Source organism: Bradysia coprophila, unplaced genomic scaffold (assembly GCF_014529535.1).
Source record: "Bradysia coprophila strain Holo2 unplaced genomic scaffold, BU_Bcop_v1 contig_350, whole genome shotgun sequence".
Taxonomy (NCBI): Eukaryota; Metazoa; Arthropoda; class Insecta; order Diptera; family Sciaridae; genus Bradysia; species Bradysia coprophila.
The window spans coordinates 7,669,360-7,686,835 of NW_023503608.1; the positions used below are offsets into that span (position 1 = coordinate 7,669,360).

The 17,476-nt window shown below is 33.0% G+C and overlaps 1 protein-coding gene across 18 annotated transcripts in view; it reads left to right on the plus strand.

The window, feature by feature from the left end:
* Window positions 1-17,476, plus strand: part of LOC119080723 (CUGBP Elav-like family member 4) — a 243,266-nt gene that overhangs the window by 73,744 nt on the left and 152,046 nt on the right. The gene's annotated exons all lie outside the window — the stretch shown is intronic.

The following is a 17,476-nucleotide window of genomic DNA, read 5'->3' on the forward strand; positions in this document are numbered from 1 at the left end:
TAAACTCTGGATGGCTGGTATTGGTTGCAATTTTCAATTTCAATCAGGACCAATAGGCAGGACTGTCGATCAATTGATCTTCGGGGAGTATCTTCGACATTTTCGATAATTTTATCAGGTACAACAGATTTGTAAGTCGGATCAACGTGCAATTTCTAATAATTTCTCGTAAAACAGAAAAAATAATCGAGACGCGTTTGACATGGTTAAATGCAAATGTTTTAGAAAAGTTCGAAGGATTCGAGTGCGACCCATTATGATACGATGATTCGAAGGTAAATTATGCGTTTATTCCTTAAATGGGGGAAATTGTGCTGCGAATTATTCATTTCCACTTTATTTCTAACATACGCTGCAAGTTAGTCAATTATTGACAACTATTTCTTATCCTTTAGAAGTGTAAATTATGGAAATGTCAAGATCAGAACTGTTGGAATGTTAATATTTTGTAGCGAGACTCTATTCTTGATGGAAACACCAATAACTAGTGTTCCGGAAGTAGTAAGTTGCGTTTTAAGTTAAACATTCATAAAATTGTTCATGTTGATATTTTGATGAAGCAGATAAGTCAATGGAAGCTCGACTACGTTTACTCTCTGGATGTTTACTAAACCTTTTCAAACTTAAAAAATTTCGCTTAATTCCTCCTTTTCGTCCGATTTTAAATTTACCTCTTACAAATTTCATATGACAGGTCAACGGTCAAACTGTAATTGTGTTCACTTCAAACAACTTGTGCTATTAGTCGTTGTCCACATAAAATAACGACAAGTGGAATTAGCTGTTGACCACTTAAAATAACAGCTATCAAGCAGTGGAATTAGCTGTTGACCACTTAAAATAACAGCTCGTGGTAGTAGTCGTTGTCCATGTTAAAACACGACTGGTGGAATGAGCTGTGGACCACTTAAAATAGCAGCTATCAAGCAGTGGAATTAGCTGTTGACCACTTAAAATAACAGCTCGTGGTAGAAGTTGTTGTCCATGTTAAAAAACAACTAGTGGAATGAGCTGTGAACCACTTAAAATAGCAGCTATCAAGCAGTGGAATTATCTGTTGACCACTTAAAATAACAGCTCGTGGTAGAAGTTGTTGTCCATGTTAAAAAACAACTAGTGGAATGAGCTGTGAACCACTTAAAATAGCAGCTATCAAGCAGTGGAATTAGCTGTTGACCACTTAAAATAACAGCTCGTGGTAGAAGTTGTTGTCCATGTTAAAAAACGACTAGTGGAAAAAGCAATGGACCACTTAAAATAGCAGCTATCAAGCAGTGGAATTAGCTGTTGACCACTTAAAATAACAGCTCGTGGTAGAAGTTGTTGTCCATGTTAAAAAACAACTAGTGGAATGAGCTGTGAACCACTTAAAATAGCAGCTATCAATCAGTGGAATTAGCTGTTGACCACTTAAAAAAACAGCTCGTGGTATTAGTTGTTTTCCACGTAGAATACTTGTGTTCACAGCAGATCGACCTTGTTGACTTTGTTCATTCTTCTACACTCTCACTCTTTTTGCCCATTTTAACTCTTCACAACATTCCTTTAACCATTTGACAACGCTAACATGCGACACATTTAAACGTTTTGCGGAGACGAAACAGGAAACATCGGATCAAGATTGGGACAAAAGTAGAATTCGCTTGCGTGATTTACTGGAATGGCACATTTACTGGAATGGCACCTGTTACTTGTATTTATAAACAGCAGGTAATATTGAAAGAACAGCGCAACATAGTTTCTTAAATACATCAATTCTAGATTCAGCTTGCTCTTGTATCTATCAATAAATCCATTGCTCTTCAATATGAACTGGTCCTCACAATTTCTTTAAAGAGAAGACCGCTATGCATGTTGAATGTGTTTAATATGAATATCTCAATAAAACTAGTTGTTGACAAAAAATATTCTAAAAATAAGACTGTACATCGTTTTCTCGTAACCATCTGATAATTTGAAGCTACTTGAAAATGATGTGTAGTTTGAAAGTACCTTTTTGTATTGGGAATGTTTGAATTTCTCAATAAAACTAGTTGTTGATCGAGAAAGAAATAAAATTGAAGAAGTCTAAACAGTCCACCCAATTGTTGTCTGTACTGGTAGAACATGAAAATGGTTACAATGAATCTATCCTGCCTTTTATGTAAAAATTGAAATTGTGAAATTTGAAGGACGAGACCATTAATTAAATTATTAGTCATTTGAAGTAATAGATTTACTCGTATTTTACAAGTTTCCTGAATAGATCATGCTTGGTCTGTATACTCTAGAGATTGCATACTTTCTTCAGTTCAACAAACATATCAGGGCCTATTTTTGACAAATTTGATACATTTATTTCTTTAGCAAACCCCACAGTCTGATAAAAATTACATGGAAAACTCCTTTTTAATTCGAATTTTAGCGGAGTTTTTTCGCGTGAAAATTAGGCAGTACGCGTCCATATCGGTCATTTTGGAAACATACTTTTTATCACATTAAAAACCTACTACGATCGAAAATAGGCACAGGGTGCATATGATAAAAAACGTGTGGAGAAATTAATGAAAAGCCCTGTATGTCCAGAAAAGTATTTATTTATACGGTCGGTGGTGGTTATTTCATTTGTTTTTTCATGTTGGAAATTAACATGACTTTTTTTACCGGCCGGCGTATACTTTCCTCTGTATAAATACATGACCTATAAATATAGACAATTACTTGTAATCAGAAGTGCTAAGCAGATTGAATATATTATTTCTAATTGGAATGCATGTTTCGTTTGGAATTATTGCCGCCTATTGGTTATGGTTAATCAGGAAATAATTTTATGAAATTAATTTGATTTGTGGTATAACACGAATAGTTCACTAAACGATTGTTTTTGATTTAAAAAAAAAGTTTACTCTGGACTTGGATTGGAACCATTTAGGATCAAATAGTTGTGTTATTCGTCGGTTTTTAATGCAATGTTCTACGTTCTACGAATTACTGATACCAGGTACCAGAAAGACAGCCACACTGATACAGACGAATATTGAGGGACTATTTTTGTGGATTTTTTCCCCATATTTTACTAGATATTACCCAAATTTTCCTATAAATATTTTTTGGTAAAATTTAGGAAAATGTAGGAAAATGTAGGAAAATTCAGAAAACCTTTTCCTGCGAAAACGCCTTTTCTCGACACTACCTATTCGACTATTCGACTATTCGCAAAAAATAGACTTGATCTGTTTCCAATAAGTCAAATGTATATCTACCTATTAAAGTAAATGATTCTTCTACCAATTCATTGAAAATGTAACAAAAAAAAGTAACGGATTCGAGAATTATGCAATTGAAATCATATATTTATACGCTTGCAGGTTAATATAGTCATGATAAGCAATTATAAGGTCAGTAGTGAGGGTAACATGTGAGGTTAATACCTTTGAAGAAAGAATAAATCATCTCAAGTTAAACATTCTCAAACTTCCACAGCTACTTTCTTCAACCATCTATCGATTTGTTTACTATACAAATTAAATTTGAAGTGAGATTCGGAGAAAAGTTTTTATTCCATAATGCAAAAGGCAACAAGCTGCAAGCCAACGTGATAGTCGAGCAGGGATTATTTTTGGAAAACTTTTTATTTATAAAAAATTTGCGATTTTGTTGATTTGTCAAATTTCGATAATAAAGAATCTATATTAAACTCGATATTATTCGCAAAATTTTTCAAAAATTGTTAAAAATAACCCCTGTTGAACCAAGTACCATCTAAACCTTTTTCGTGGCTCATTTACTTTTTACTCACATCAAATCAAATCTTGCTATTCCGTTCAGTCTAGTTCCAAACAAATGCACCAAGAAATATCAAAAATTTTATTACAAGAAACACATGAGCAGAGACCTGCTATATATGTGCTATGAGCTTCACCGGATGTTTTATTATTAGTAAAATATTTTCTTCTCCATTCATAAGAAAACTTTTATCAGACAAATTTGTTTACATTATGCACAAACAGCTCAATAACAAAGTACTATGTACGTAGCAGTAGCATATAGTTTTCCGTATTTTGCAGAACAATTATAAATATTGATATACTGGAAACTGAGAGAGGAGAAATCTTAAAAAATAACTTTTCAAACAAATATTGCATTCATAGATTTCCCGTCTATATGAAAACTTTGACGATGATGCACTAACTCAATTCTCGTCATAGTCGCATCTTGATCAACAAAACTTCGCCCAGTTTCCACATGACCTGCAATTTGTTGAACTCCAACGAAATGGCAGCAAGAGGAAAATTAAAATGTTTTGCATGAATCAATCAACTGTTTAAGGGATCTTAGATGTCCTGCGCTTTCATTTCTATGATTTTCATCCAAATATATTTTTCGATTTTATTTGTCATCAAACTGTATAATCATATGAAAAAGGGAAAAATATTTACCACATTCGATCGACTATTGCAACAGCCTTATAACCTTATGCAATTGCTACGTCATCTGTTACCAGCAGCGATTGGCGACAAAATTAAGCAATGAACTTGGATAATTGGGGTTTTATAGCAAAATTTTTGTAGAAACAAGTGAAGTAATAGATCAAGATTTTGAAAATAATTAGATGTAAAAGCTCATATAGATAATAATCGAACAATTTTAAAGTCTGCAACATAAGGTTTATTACATTTAACATTAAAATTTATGTTAAGGCGAATAAAGTAAAAGATTCAATCTACCGCAAAAATTTCGATCAAAGTACGCAGCCTAGGATGGGTAAGGAAGGCAATCTTTCCTTGGTACCTAAACCGCGAATGGACCCAATTCGCACGTTTTTTGAAAGAGAGCTTCCTCTCATTTTTCGGCCATTTGAATTTGTACGACACACTTGTGAGACTTCACTAAAGTCAATACCCCGCAGGCATATGAAATTCGGGCACTATAGGCACCGGACCATACAAAGGAAGTTACAGATTTGTTAATAATACTCTGGTTCCAATTTGATAAGAACTGTGAATAAGGTAGCAATGTACCACTATATTACTGATACTTTTACCATTTGCAAAAGGTCTCCTACGTCGGTTCAAACAATTTTAGTAAGCTAAGCTCTGAATCCACTGCTATCTGGGTCAATTCAATCATCTTTCTGTTGCATATATAACTCTGTTATTTTGTAAAGTTTATTTAATTTTAATTTAAAAGTTGAGCTAAACTTAAACAAGCTGGTATAGTAGCACTGTTTGTGGTACACAACACAAAAGAAAAGCTCTAAAATCTCATACTCTATTTACTATTACACCAAACTAATGGTACATTTATTTCCGTCTTAAATATTTTTATATATATACAGCTAAGACACCTATTTACGGCAAAAATAAATGTACTTCCACTGTATATTCTTATATGAAAGCAATATTTCTAAATTATATCTGATCCCATTATAATGTAAAACGAACAGATTCTTTAAAGGTTTCATATTTTTCGGTGCGCAGAATTGCTTGTAATCTTAGCTTTTATATTAAATTATAAATGTCTCCTCACAACCTATATGACTACCAATCAGTCATAATGAAAATGTACACGTAACGATATTTTTGAAATAAATATGGAATGATCTGAGAAGAGCAAGATGAATAAAATTGTGTGCAGGGTGGTCGGATAAAGGAGGGTAGGACGAAGTAAAAGCACACCGTTACAACATTTTATCTTTTGTGTTTTTGCCTGTTTATAATTTAATATCGTATATCGTGTATTTAATATCCGTGTTGTGTGTGTTGGTTGTTGTTACCTACCCTTTTTCCATTTTTCCTCCAGTGGGATTGAACGGAATGTATGGTGTTGGATGGAAGTAATAAATTTCAAGTAGCAAAGAAATTAATTTCGTAAAGTGTTTGTTGATTTCAAATAGAATATGTAAACAGTCGTTGAATGGATCATCATCATCGTTATACAATGTTTGTGCGATGGGGTAGAATATCAACGGAAAACGGAGATTTTACATGTGAGAGGGTGCGTATGGTGGGTTCGGTATTTTTTTTATTCTTGAAATTTTAGAATTATTGGTGGAATGATGTGTGAGAACACAATAAGAGAAAAACAATTTATTTAATTTTGATTTAAATTATGCCTTAAACGAAAGTAAATAGCGGAAATTCCCCTATTATCTCGCTATATACAGCAGCTACTTCATTTGCTTCAATGTGTGTTTATGTGCTGCCAAGAAATTAGATGAGGGTACCCGTTTATTTATATAGATTCCACTTATAATAACGAATCGAAACAAAGTGTCAACAATTCGTTATCGAATTACGACGAACTCTCATTCCACAGATATCGATTTGTACTGTTACCTCTTAAAGTAGATATTCGTCAACTCAACACATTAGAACGTTCCTAAGTTTATGACTGTACCTATGGACCAATTTTATAAAATCTAGCTGTGAGAAACGATGTTTCTCTTGAAACCTTATGTTGCAGACTTTCAAATAGTTCTCTATATATGAGTTTTGACATCTAATTATTTTCAAAATCTTGATCTGTTACTTCACATTTTTCTACAAAAATGTTGCTATAAAAACCCAATTATCCAGAGTTCATTGCTTAATTTTGTCGCCGATCGCTGCTGGTAACAGATGATATAAGTCGTCTGTAAAATAATTGTACAATAAGTAGTCGATACAGTCAGAGGCAGTGAAATTTCAGCAGGGATTTGCTTCACCTGATTTTCAGCTGATCCACACATGCAATCAAACAATCAAATATATTTATACGAGGTTAGCTGCGAAACGCACGAACGCAGTAGTGGTAAAACCGTATAAAGACGTATAGACCCGTTTTTATTGTTTGTGTGGATCAGCTGAAAAATAGCCGAAATTTCACTTCCTCTAGCTGTATTTATGCTTCCTGAAAAATTCTGCAACTTCAAAACTGTTATCACTAGCCACCTTTTTTCGATCCCTTGCTCTATTGATTGTATTCCGATCGAACTTCCTTTTTCATTTTTAGGCATCGATGGCGGGAAGATCGTTAAATTTGACACTGTTGTCTAGGATGTATTCCACAGTTTCCTTTCTGACTATTCTAACCAAAAGTTTGAAGTAATTTATAAATCTTGGAGAAAAAATGTCATCGAATAGAGTTAACCATGCAGACGCAGACGTAGACCCGGCGGTGGGGTCTTAGGTGATGTTTCGTTCGATATATTATTTGTCTATAAGAAGACATTAATAAGCATTCAAAGAGCAGATAAGATAAATTCGTGTCATTTTGTGAATATAGCTAAGTTACAAGATAAATGAGTGAAAGTTGATAGAGGTCATTTTCAAAGCAGACTGATTAATTTCGATTATTTCTTTTATATAAAATTGTATGTTGTAGACATTCTTCCACATCAAATGAATTTTACAATTTTCCATTTCACACAACACACATGTTGAATTACACGTAAAACACATATATATACGATGTGAGTAAAATGTTGTTTTTTTTTCGTTGCTTCGTCTTCTGTTTTATTACGCTACAGAGCTCACATTACTCACATAATAACAAATATCTGGCATTCTAAAATTGAAAACAAAGAAGAAACATATATAATGTAGAATTGAATTGGGATGCCTATCATATTGACAGGTTATTTTCCACCGTCGTGGTTTTTCCTCAGCAGTAGCATCTATGACTTTTATTTTTCTTTATTCGATTTTAATACAAAGATTAGGTCCCTTTTTCTGATGTAGTATGGGTGCGTTTTTCTATACAATTTTGTGTTTCAGCGTTGCAGCATGGGCTGTGCTTTTTTGATAAAGCAAAACAGTGTTCGTTGTTGATAATTTTTAGAATTTGCGAAAAATTGTCTAATAATAAACGATAATATGGCAAAGATTAGACTAGACAGTATGAGCTGTCCACTGTCATTACGGTGATTTAATGTTTTAGTAAAGCAAGTCAAATTAATGTATTCTTATAAGGCCTAGGAACTGTTCCGCCATAGAAAATGAGCTTAATATTGATTTTACATCTTAGAACAAAAATGCATAATAAGCCTTCATAGCTATGAAGTACATTTTGCAAATAATATCTCGGCTTAAAGTGTATTCCTCCAGAATTTTTTTTTAAACTATGTCCTTGTCCTTGTCAAGATACAATGACTTTCGATGCATAAACAACAAACGCACCTTTCGGTTTAAAAAAAAAAAGTGAAATCAATTTCGAAACATTCTAAAATAATTCACAAAATACATCATGAATCAGATCCGATATGTAAAGTCGTGGCTCTGCATTTGACTGCAATTTCCGTTCATCGTTCAAAACATTTTGCTGCTATATTTAGAATTTCCTCTCGAACAATTTTCAGCAACAATGGAAATTGATGCAACGAGAAAGAAACCAATTCTGTGGAACAATATCCACTCTGTCGAGGCGACAATCTGATCCAAGATTTTGCATAAAAGTTTTTTTTTTCAATCCATTTAACCTTTTCAGGTAAAAACATATGTTCCGCTTTTTTATAGACTGTTAGATGTTAAAAAATAGACTGGAACTATGTTCGTACTTCATTTCAAAATTCAATACCAGTTCCACCCAGTTAATATCAAGGGGATGTTCACTTGTACATAACAGACTGTTTTGTAGATAAACTGAAAGTTTTCGATGTTTTCATGAATTGAGTTCGGCCATCTCAAGACTTCGTTAACAATTGGATAGTAAAGGATTTTAAATTGTCTAACTTTCGTTTAAAGATTAAGGATCAAGCTTTGCAATGCGCCATCTTTCGTAAAAATTCGGTAACATTCCAATTTCTGGCGCGCTCTGGAAATTTACACCAAAAAATACAATGATCGATTACTTTTGAATGGTAGAGTGTAAGACCAATCTTGTAGTTTTGAGTCGGGCTCTGTTATTTTGCGATTTAAGGAAGCGCAAATTCATTGTGAACGAGTTCTATATTTCAGCAGGAAATCGGTAGAACATTTATGAAATTTACTGGTAATTTGCATGAATTTTTTTGACTGCTAGTTTTTCCTGTTTTCGTACGTAGTGTACACTCCCCTAAAACTTTATGCAAAATTTTGTTAAAACAAAAAGCACCGTCTATGCAGCAAAAACACAAACAAAACACTTTTTTAATTAATCGTAGATTTATGGTACAAAAATAGACTTGTTTCATTTTCCGAAACGAAAAAAAAAAATCGAATACAAACATTGCCATCGATTCGGACGCATAATTTTCTTATAGTCCGTTACATGCCATCGATATTTAAACTATATGGCGAAATAGAAATGGAAGCTACAACCATAGGACTGGTTATTTACATGAAAGTTTTTAATAAAAATCTACAAAATAATTTTTCTTTCACAGTTTTTCTGTGTTGGAGGTGCGGGTTGAATTAGGGTGCATGTTTTATGGATGGGGCGGATACTCGGGTGTTGTGTAAATATACAAAAAATATTACACATTGAGAAATTTCTTCTATTGATTTTCATTGTTTGTTTAATGTGTTTTTCTGTATTATATACACATGTAACATTCAATGCAATATTTGTATGGAATTTATATAACATGAGTGCTTTATATATGGGTATATTGTATATCCAATTCATACACACGTCAGAGATATAACATAGAAAATACTCTGTTGCTTTTGACGTGACAAACACACATTCTTTATGTTAAAAAATAATGTTTGTATTTTATCTATATATAACTTATGCACAATGTTGTACACAACAACATACAATACTGAATATTTTAAATGAATTATTTTGTATTGAGTTTATCGGTTTTTTTTTTCAATGAATATTGGAGCCTCTGAATAATTCAGCAAATTAAATGTGTTGGCGTGGAATAGGTACGTCCTATATAAAAGGAGATATAAAAAAGATGGTGCGATTTATAGAACGAAAAGTTAAACACCATCAATGGAATTGAGGAAAAAAAAAACAGTCGACTACGGTAAGCCTTCACGAAGTTTCACGGACAGAATAACTATCTGAAAGTTTTATTTAAAAAAACTATCCTTTCATTTACACCAAACTATTGTTGTCACAATAGAAAGACACGAATGAAACAAAGTTTTTGTTGCCGTCACACAATACATTTTTTGTCTCTAGGATCCGAACTCACCATTCAGGTGAATATTATGAGGCTTACTATATCAACCTGATATTCCGCTACACTTTGTACAGGACTAAGAATAACATTAACTCGAAAAGTTTATTGCTTAATTGGTTTGTTGATTCTAAGAGTAGCTATTAAATAAATTAATGTTAACAAATGCGACTATAGGCATATTCAGCTAAACACATTATGGTAAAGGAACGAACCACCACTTACACAAAGTAAAATCTGGGATTAAATTCAATTTTTATCTCGGAAATTTGAAAAAATGAAATTTACTAGACCTTATCACATGGTTGAATCATGTCCAAGGACTGTCTTATCACTTTCGGTAGACTTAACTTAAATCCATAAATTTGTTCTTGATCCACTTAAATTCACCAGGTCCTGTTATGTGCACAAAGATCACGTGAACTGTCCATATTACTTCACAGAAAACAGCGGCGGCCTGATAAATGATATCGGGAAACGTCTGCAAATTTGGTTAGAAAAAAACCTGACTGAAAAAGAAATTAGTGAAGATCTCCAAACCCCAAACAGTTTCGAAAAAAAAAATCCTAACGCATGTTAAGAGGCTTTTTTAGCGAACGAGAGATTGAGGAATCGAGTTTACTTACAAGGCCTCTTAGCATAAGTTAGGAACAACGTTTTGTTTATAGTGTGTCGGAAATGAGCGACGAGGTCGCGATATTTTGACACTAGATGAACAAAATACTATTTTGAGTACACTCAAATTTTGAACTCAATATTTTCCTTAGTATCCTTCGTGTTCGTTCAATAAAAATGCAAAATTCATTACACACAAATTTCGCATCCATTAATTAATTTTAGATACAAAAGTCATGTACAAAACTATAGATCTTTCTCGATTTTTCTTGGACTAATTTCAGTAAATCTACTAAATATCAGACACCAGAGCGAGAGCTTGTATATTCGTTGTTCCCGTCTGTAATTGAAAGTGTTGAAGTCATTGAATTTACGTCACAGTGGAGAGGCGCTTTTGCACATTAAAAGCGAAGAGATAATCAAGTTTTTTTACTAATTAAATTATTTCTGTTTAAACTAACGTTTGATAAAGCGTCCATCAAACGAATGGATGGAACGACGAATGGTAAAAAAAACTTTTATGTACGACTATGAAGGGATGAGGTTCTATCCACAACGGTGATAGAACAAACGATGTGTTCTGTCCAACGGGTACTTCCTCGAAAGAAGTAAATAGTAGACTCGATAATTATCTGGTGATATGGTTGCCGTCTCTGAAAGGTGGTTGAAAATTTACTTCAATTTGGAAAATGAAGGAATTGCGCAAATTACAGTAATTTACACAGTAAAAGTCAAGTATTTGTCGAATATGGTGAATTGAATGTGGTCTTATCCCAAGGGACAGATGAAATATTCACAATAGATACAAGACCTTATTCAATGTAATTGTATAGAACTACTTTATCCAATTAAACTCACAGGACGTAAGCCTCGAAAGGTTTCATTGTGTAACATCCCGACGATTAGCCTCTAAAATCCGTAGTAGTCTCAACTGTTTTTCAGTAATTTGGCAATACATCTTTCTTCATGTCTCTAAACATGTCAATTGTGAAATTTTGCTTTTATTTCTAAATATAAGTTCGATTCATCGATTTTTAAATCAAACACAATCAGGTTAAATGAGACCTACGACCCTGCTGATTCATGAAACAGTTTTAAATCCGATTTGATTAATTTCGATGAGCAACTGTTGTACTAAAGAGATGTTAAAATCTCATAATTTGCAATCGATCCAATAACATTCGAATAATCAAGGAAAATTGCAAGCTTTCAATAACCTGCAATGACAAACAACACTCCCAATTCACAGATATGAAAAGTAATATTTACTGCAAGGGCAAAACATGTTTATTTTTGTTAAATCAGCAACCATTTTATTATTGATTGCAGCGTAAGCTCAAATTCAATAATTATCATCTCTTTTCACATCTTAAATTAATCTCCGAAAAGGCAATTCCAGCACACACACACATACAATATACAAACAAAAACTCATAATTTATGTGATAACTTTTTCAGATAACTCAATTTACTCGAAAGAAAAACGTCAGACCATTTTCTAGCCGGATGTTATTCGAATAACACAACAAAATTGGAAATTCCATGCCGCGCACCTGCTCTTAGTTTGAATAAATTCTTCAATAATACCATAATGCTTCTTTTTATGAGTTATTAGAACGTAAAACAAAATTATGAAGACAGTAAATGACATTTATATACCCCCACATTTCTACTAATATTGTTTAACCCCCCATCATGACCTGCTTCCCTCCCTACTTACGAGAAAACCAGTCATTCAGTTAGACAAAATATAACGTTTTTCGCTGTGCTGGTTGTTGTTGTTTTATCATATTTTTTTGTTATTTGTATCAGAGTATAGTTGCTGGATATTACACTGTACGCTTGAAGCTTACATCGAGAACTGGAGGTATTGTTTTCGTTACATTTTATACCTATAAATGCTATGGGCGCATCCATACTCTTGTTGCTCGCTACAACCTCAGCACACCAACCATTCAACTCTTTGGTAATTTATATAAACTAACTAAATTATGGTACAGCAAATTATAAATATATATTTTGACTAATTGCTTTATGTTCTGATAATAAATTTTGGTTTATAATGAACGTGCATTTATTGTGGCTGGTATTACGTATAGGGTTTTGATGGCAGTGTGTGGTGGTGGTAGTTGTGTGGGTGTGGGGCGAATAGGGGGGAAGTTTGTGAACTGAAAACCCATCACGTGTTTTCTCAATGAAATTCAAATATACCACGGTGTACATAATACTATGAGACTGAGATTTTCCAACCACTTTGGAAAATTACTCAAATGTTTTAATATTGAATTTTGTGGATAAAGTAAATAATGGATGTTTTGTATAACGTTGTTAATGGACGCATTTGTTTGGCTTTATGCACTCCGTGCAATTATAAATTACTTTTTGTTTAGGCGAATATTTTAATTGAATCTGTCGAAGATGCAACTTTTTAATGTAGACACATTACACTGAGCTGAATCATGCTCGGAGCAGTCATATAGTATAGCATCGGGTTTCGTAGATGAATTTTTAATCATGAAAATTGTGAGCTTATATTGTCGGGGACGATAAACTAAAATGCGCCACGACGGAGTCGAACATAAGCCATGGCACTTTAAAAATATATCTCTGCAGATGATGTACAAAGTGTACGATACTTCAAGTAAACATACTCTACACACAAGTTAAGTTCCTGGCTTCGCAAAACCGACGGTAAAACTAACATCATATTTCTGAGGAAGTAATCTTTTTGTCATCGAAAATCATCTGAAGAATATTTACATAGGTTGGAGTTCGGAAACTTTGTTTCTCTTTACATTTTCCATAAAGTAACTTGGTTTATTCACTTTGTCGACGATTTGAGTCACTGATCCCTTCGCTACAACATTCTATATACATATTCGGTAATCGAATATTATATTGATTTTTGTTTACGAACTAGTTTAGATGCAGAATCAATGATTCAAATTGAGCTTTTCGACAGCAACACTCGCAGCAAGAAAAAACAAAGAAGGGAAGCGGTTGAAGTCGGTAAGTTAAGTATGTACTCCATCATTTCGACTACTGTCTGTTCACCTATACGAAGAAATAAAGTATTTCGCATTTTTCTAGAGATCGTCAGGTTTACTCATGAGTGTTCGTTTATCATAAGTACATTTTTACTAGGTCCCACCTTATGGACTGATTAAGTTATCAAAATACATTGAAACATTTTTTTATAACTTCAAAATTAACTCGCTAGCATTTATAGGCCCAATCGTGCTGCTATAAGTTTGAACAACTGCAAAAAGGAACAATAAAATCAAAGGTTTGGCTAGTAGACAATATCTCAGGAAGTAGGGAAACATCTAAAAATAGTTGGACTCTCTAGTGAAACAGAAAATTTATGCGGCTGCTGAGGCAAATTTGATGGCTTAACTAAGCAAAAACCCAGTCAAGAACTCTTTTAGAAACAATTACTAGATAACTAGCTCTTGGTCTCGAGAATTTTATCCCTCGTCCATTGAAACCTAATCCTTGTGGTTGTATTAACCAATAAATTGTATTAACCTGTCATACAGATACGGCTATTCATCTGTTATCGATAACGACGTCAAAAATAATGAAAAGCTCTGGGGGTAATATGATCCTTTATGTAGTAAAATGCATGTTGAACAAAATTGAAGTACAAGATTTGAAATCAACATACTACTTTGTTCGATGGAAGTAATAGACCAGATAATAACACTGGTCATATGCTTGTCATCTGTAAAAGGTTAAAATATTCTAAACTGCCAATGTATACTACTGCAAACTGTAATGAACCTTTTTAGAGTCTTTTGTCGCAAGAATAGATCTATTTTTAGTTACGAATAGTGTCAGGATAGTTTTCATTTCAGTTTTATTCCAACTTAGCGATACTTCTGACCTGCTTATCGGTTGGTGTACTTTAAATAATGAAAGCTCCGTAAATTCTTTGTTTCTTAGAAATGCTACAAAAGAGTCAGAAAATCGAAAAGTTTATGCATTAGATATCAAGCAATAAAGCACTCTTTCCGTCTGTACAGATCCATTTTTATGTGCAACATAAATTTTATTTTTGATCATTACAAACTGAATTTATGATGATCAATAACCTTCATGACAATATGGAAATTTATCACCTAAAATGTTATTCGAGTTTATGAAATTCGAGTCTCTGTCTTCATACAGAGTGGATACATTATTCTAACACTTGTCTCTCTCTACATCGTTCGTCATAGAATGCATTTGATGATGGATAAGATGTCGGTTTGTGTTATTTACGTTCCCAATTTATGAATTTCCGAATGATATTCTTAATAACAAAAACAGCGACAGAGGGAATACAATAACCATAACAATAATAAAATTTGTGCGCATATTTCCCGATATTCAATTTTCCGTTAAATATGAGTGCAATTCGGTTTATGCATCAATTTGTCCAAATAACTGTACATATAAATATGTAGATGTGTGTATTGTGTAAGTGCACAAGAGAAACGTTTTAAGTGCAACATAAAGTTGCACATTTATATTGGGGGGAGGTGTATATATTTGTTTTTTCTGTACAACAGTAGTAATAGCAGCAGCAACAACAACAACCAGCAGCAGCACCAACAAAAATACATGACAAACGGTCTGTGCAATGAAATGAAAGGAAAATAACAAACAATTGATTTACAAAGTGAAATATAAAATTTTTCGTAAAAATAGGAAAATGCATAAAGAGTACCGTAGCCAACACATTTTTATATTATTGCGAAAAATGCAATGATGTGATAGACATTGGTTAAACAGGGTGTACAACATTCAATACATGCATATCTGACACTATAATCAACATTTCAAATTCGACCTAGTTCTTGCATTCAAATGTATCGGAAAAGAAAGAATTAAATTTACATATTTCAGAACGATCTCGTGTGTAGCATGACACAAATAGCTTCTACAAATCTACAATGATGCTAAGAATCGGTCAAAGAACTGCTAACAGCCACTGTATTGGGATAATTTGGCATGGGAAAATTAAAATCGTGATAGGTTGTAAACACATCTATTGGGCTAATAAATCATCATCACTCAAACAGTTTGCGCATACATGAGTCACTTCATCTTCACCATCTGTTGTAAATATGAGATTTATGCGTCTCATACCACAGTGGTCTGAGTAAATTTGTTATCGGTTATAGTGGTTCTTAGTAATCTGATGCAACACGTAGACGAAAGAAACAAACTAACAATTTCCCTTTTATATCAATCGTGTAAATAAATATTGTTTCCGCTAATTATGTAAAATACCGCTTTGTTTCAGACACCCTGTACACTGAAAATGTGGAAAAATATTTCCAACTATACTACGAGCATGTATGATAACGTAAAAATGTACATCTATCGGCACATATATACATTATTATGCAGTTTTACAATTCCATAGTGTGATAGTGTGCGATCCGAAACTGTAGCGTTAGAAAATGTGTAAAATCTATATTGTCGTATATCCATTTTATGTACCGACTGATATAAATTCATGCACAAAATAAAATACATTCAGTTTTATTATTGTTGTTTACTTATAAAAGCTTTTGCGACACTATCTGAACGGACAACAATACAACATACTTTATTACTTTGACAGCTTTTCTCTGTTATTGATGTCAAAAACGGGCGCTTTGTTATTATCTATCCATCAATCTATATATACTATTTTTTACGAATTTATACATTCTTATTATTTAGGTTGGGGTACTGCACGACAATAATGTTTCATTGAATCGTTCCATATGTCTCCCCATACTCCCGTCCACCCACACAAGTTATGTATGACAAAAGAAAATGAAAAATAAGGTCAGTCGTTATTAAATAAATGAGGGGACGTTTCATAAAATTTCTTCGTTTACTTTTTTTATTTTTAAATAAGAGTGATGGTGATGACAATTGAATGGTTTTGAATTTTTGATTAAAACACTCGTTTTTAAATAAGTTTTTATTCATAGAAGACTATGGAAGAGGCATTGAGTTGTGTTTTATCATCACTACGCTATCTATAACTTAATTGTTTATGAATGCATTTTCTTTACTTAACCTCTTGCCTCTCGTCTAAGTCCTCTTAACTATTTTAAAATTGAGATCATAAATTTCATTGTTTGAATTCAAAAGAGTGAGTGGTAACTTTATATTCAAGACCATCACATAAACCTCTTCCTACTCTCATTATCATTATAATCAAGCTAAAAAGAAGGCAAACAATATTATTATTTTAAAGTAACAGAATCTGCTACTTCTTTTGATCAAAATATCTTCAAATCTATTACCTCATTAGTTTCACGAATATTTTCTTCTGATGATATACCAGATAAGCTGAAGCTCATTATTTTTTATCGCCTCTTCCAATCACAGATGATAGAGGTAGTAGGTCGCAACTCTTGTGAATGTGAAGTATTTTCTTCTTTCCGAATCGAATTCTCCATACTATTCACAATCTTTTCTACGTATCGTCATATCACTGATTGTTTGGGATTTGGTAAAATTGTGCACGTATATTTATCGTTTTGCTTCCGCGACCTATTCGTATTTTCCATTACGAATAAATATTCAATATGTAAATGAGGCTTTTGAGAATCTACTAAATGGTTTATGTAAATGCTAACTACTTGATCTTTGGATATCGTAATATGAAAATCAATTAGGTATGGTGTGGTGACTAACTATGGTGCAAACCACATTGGAAACAATTATTTGATAAAGTCTCTCTGAAACAGTTAAGGGTATTAATGAATATTTATTAAATTTTTATATTTTTACACCTACGAC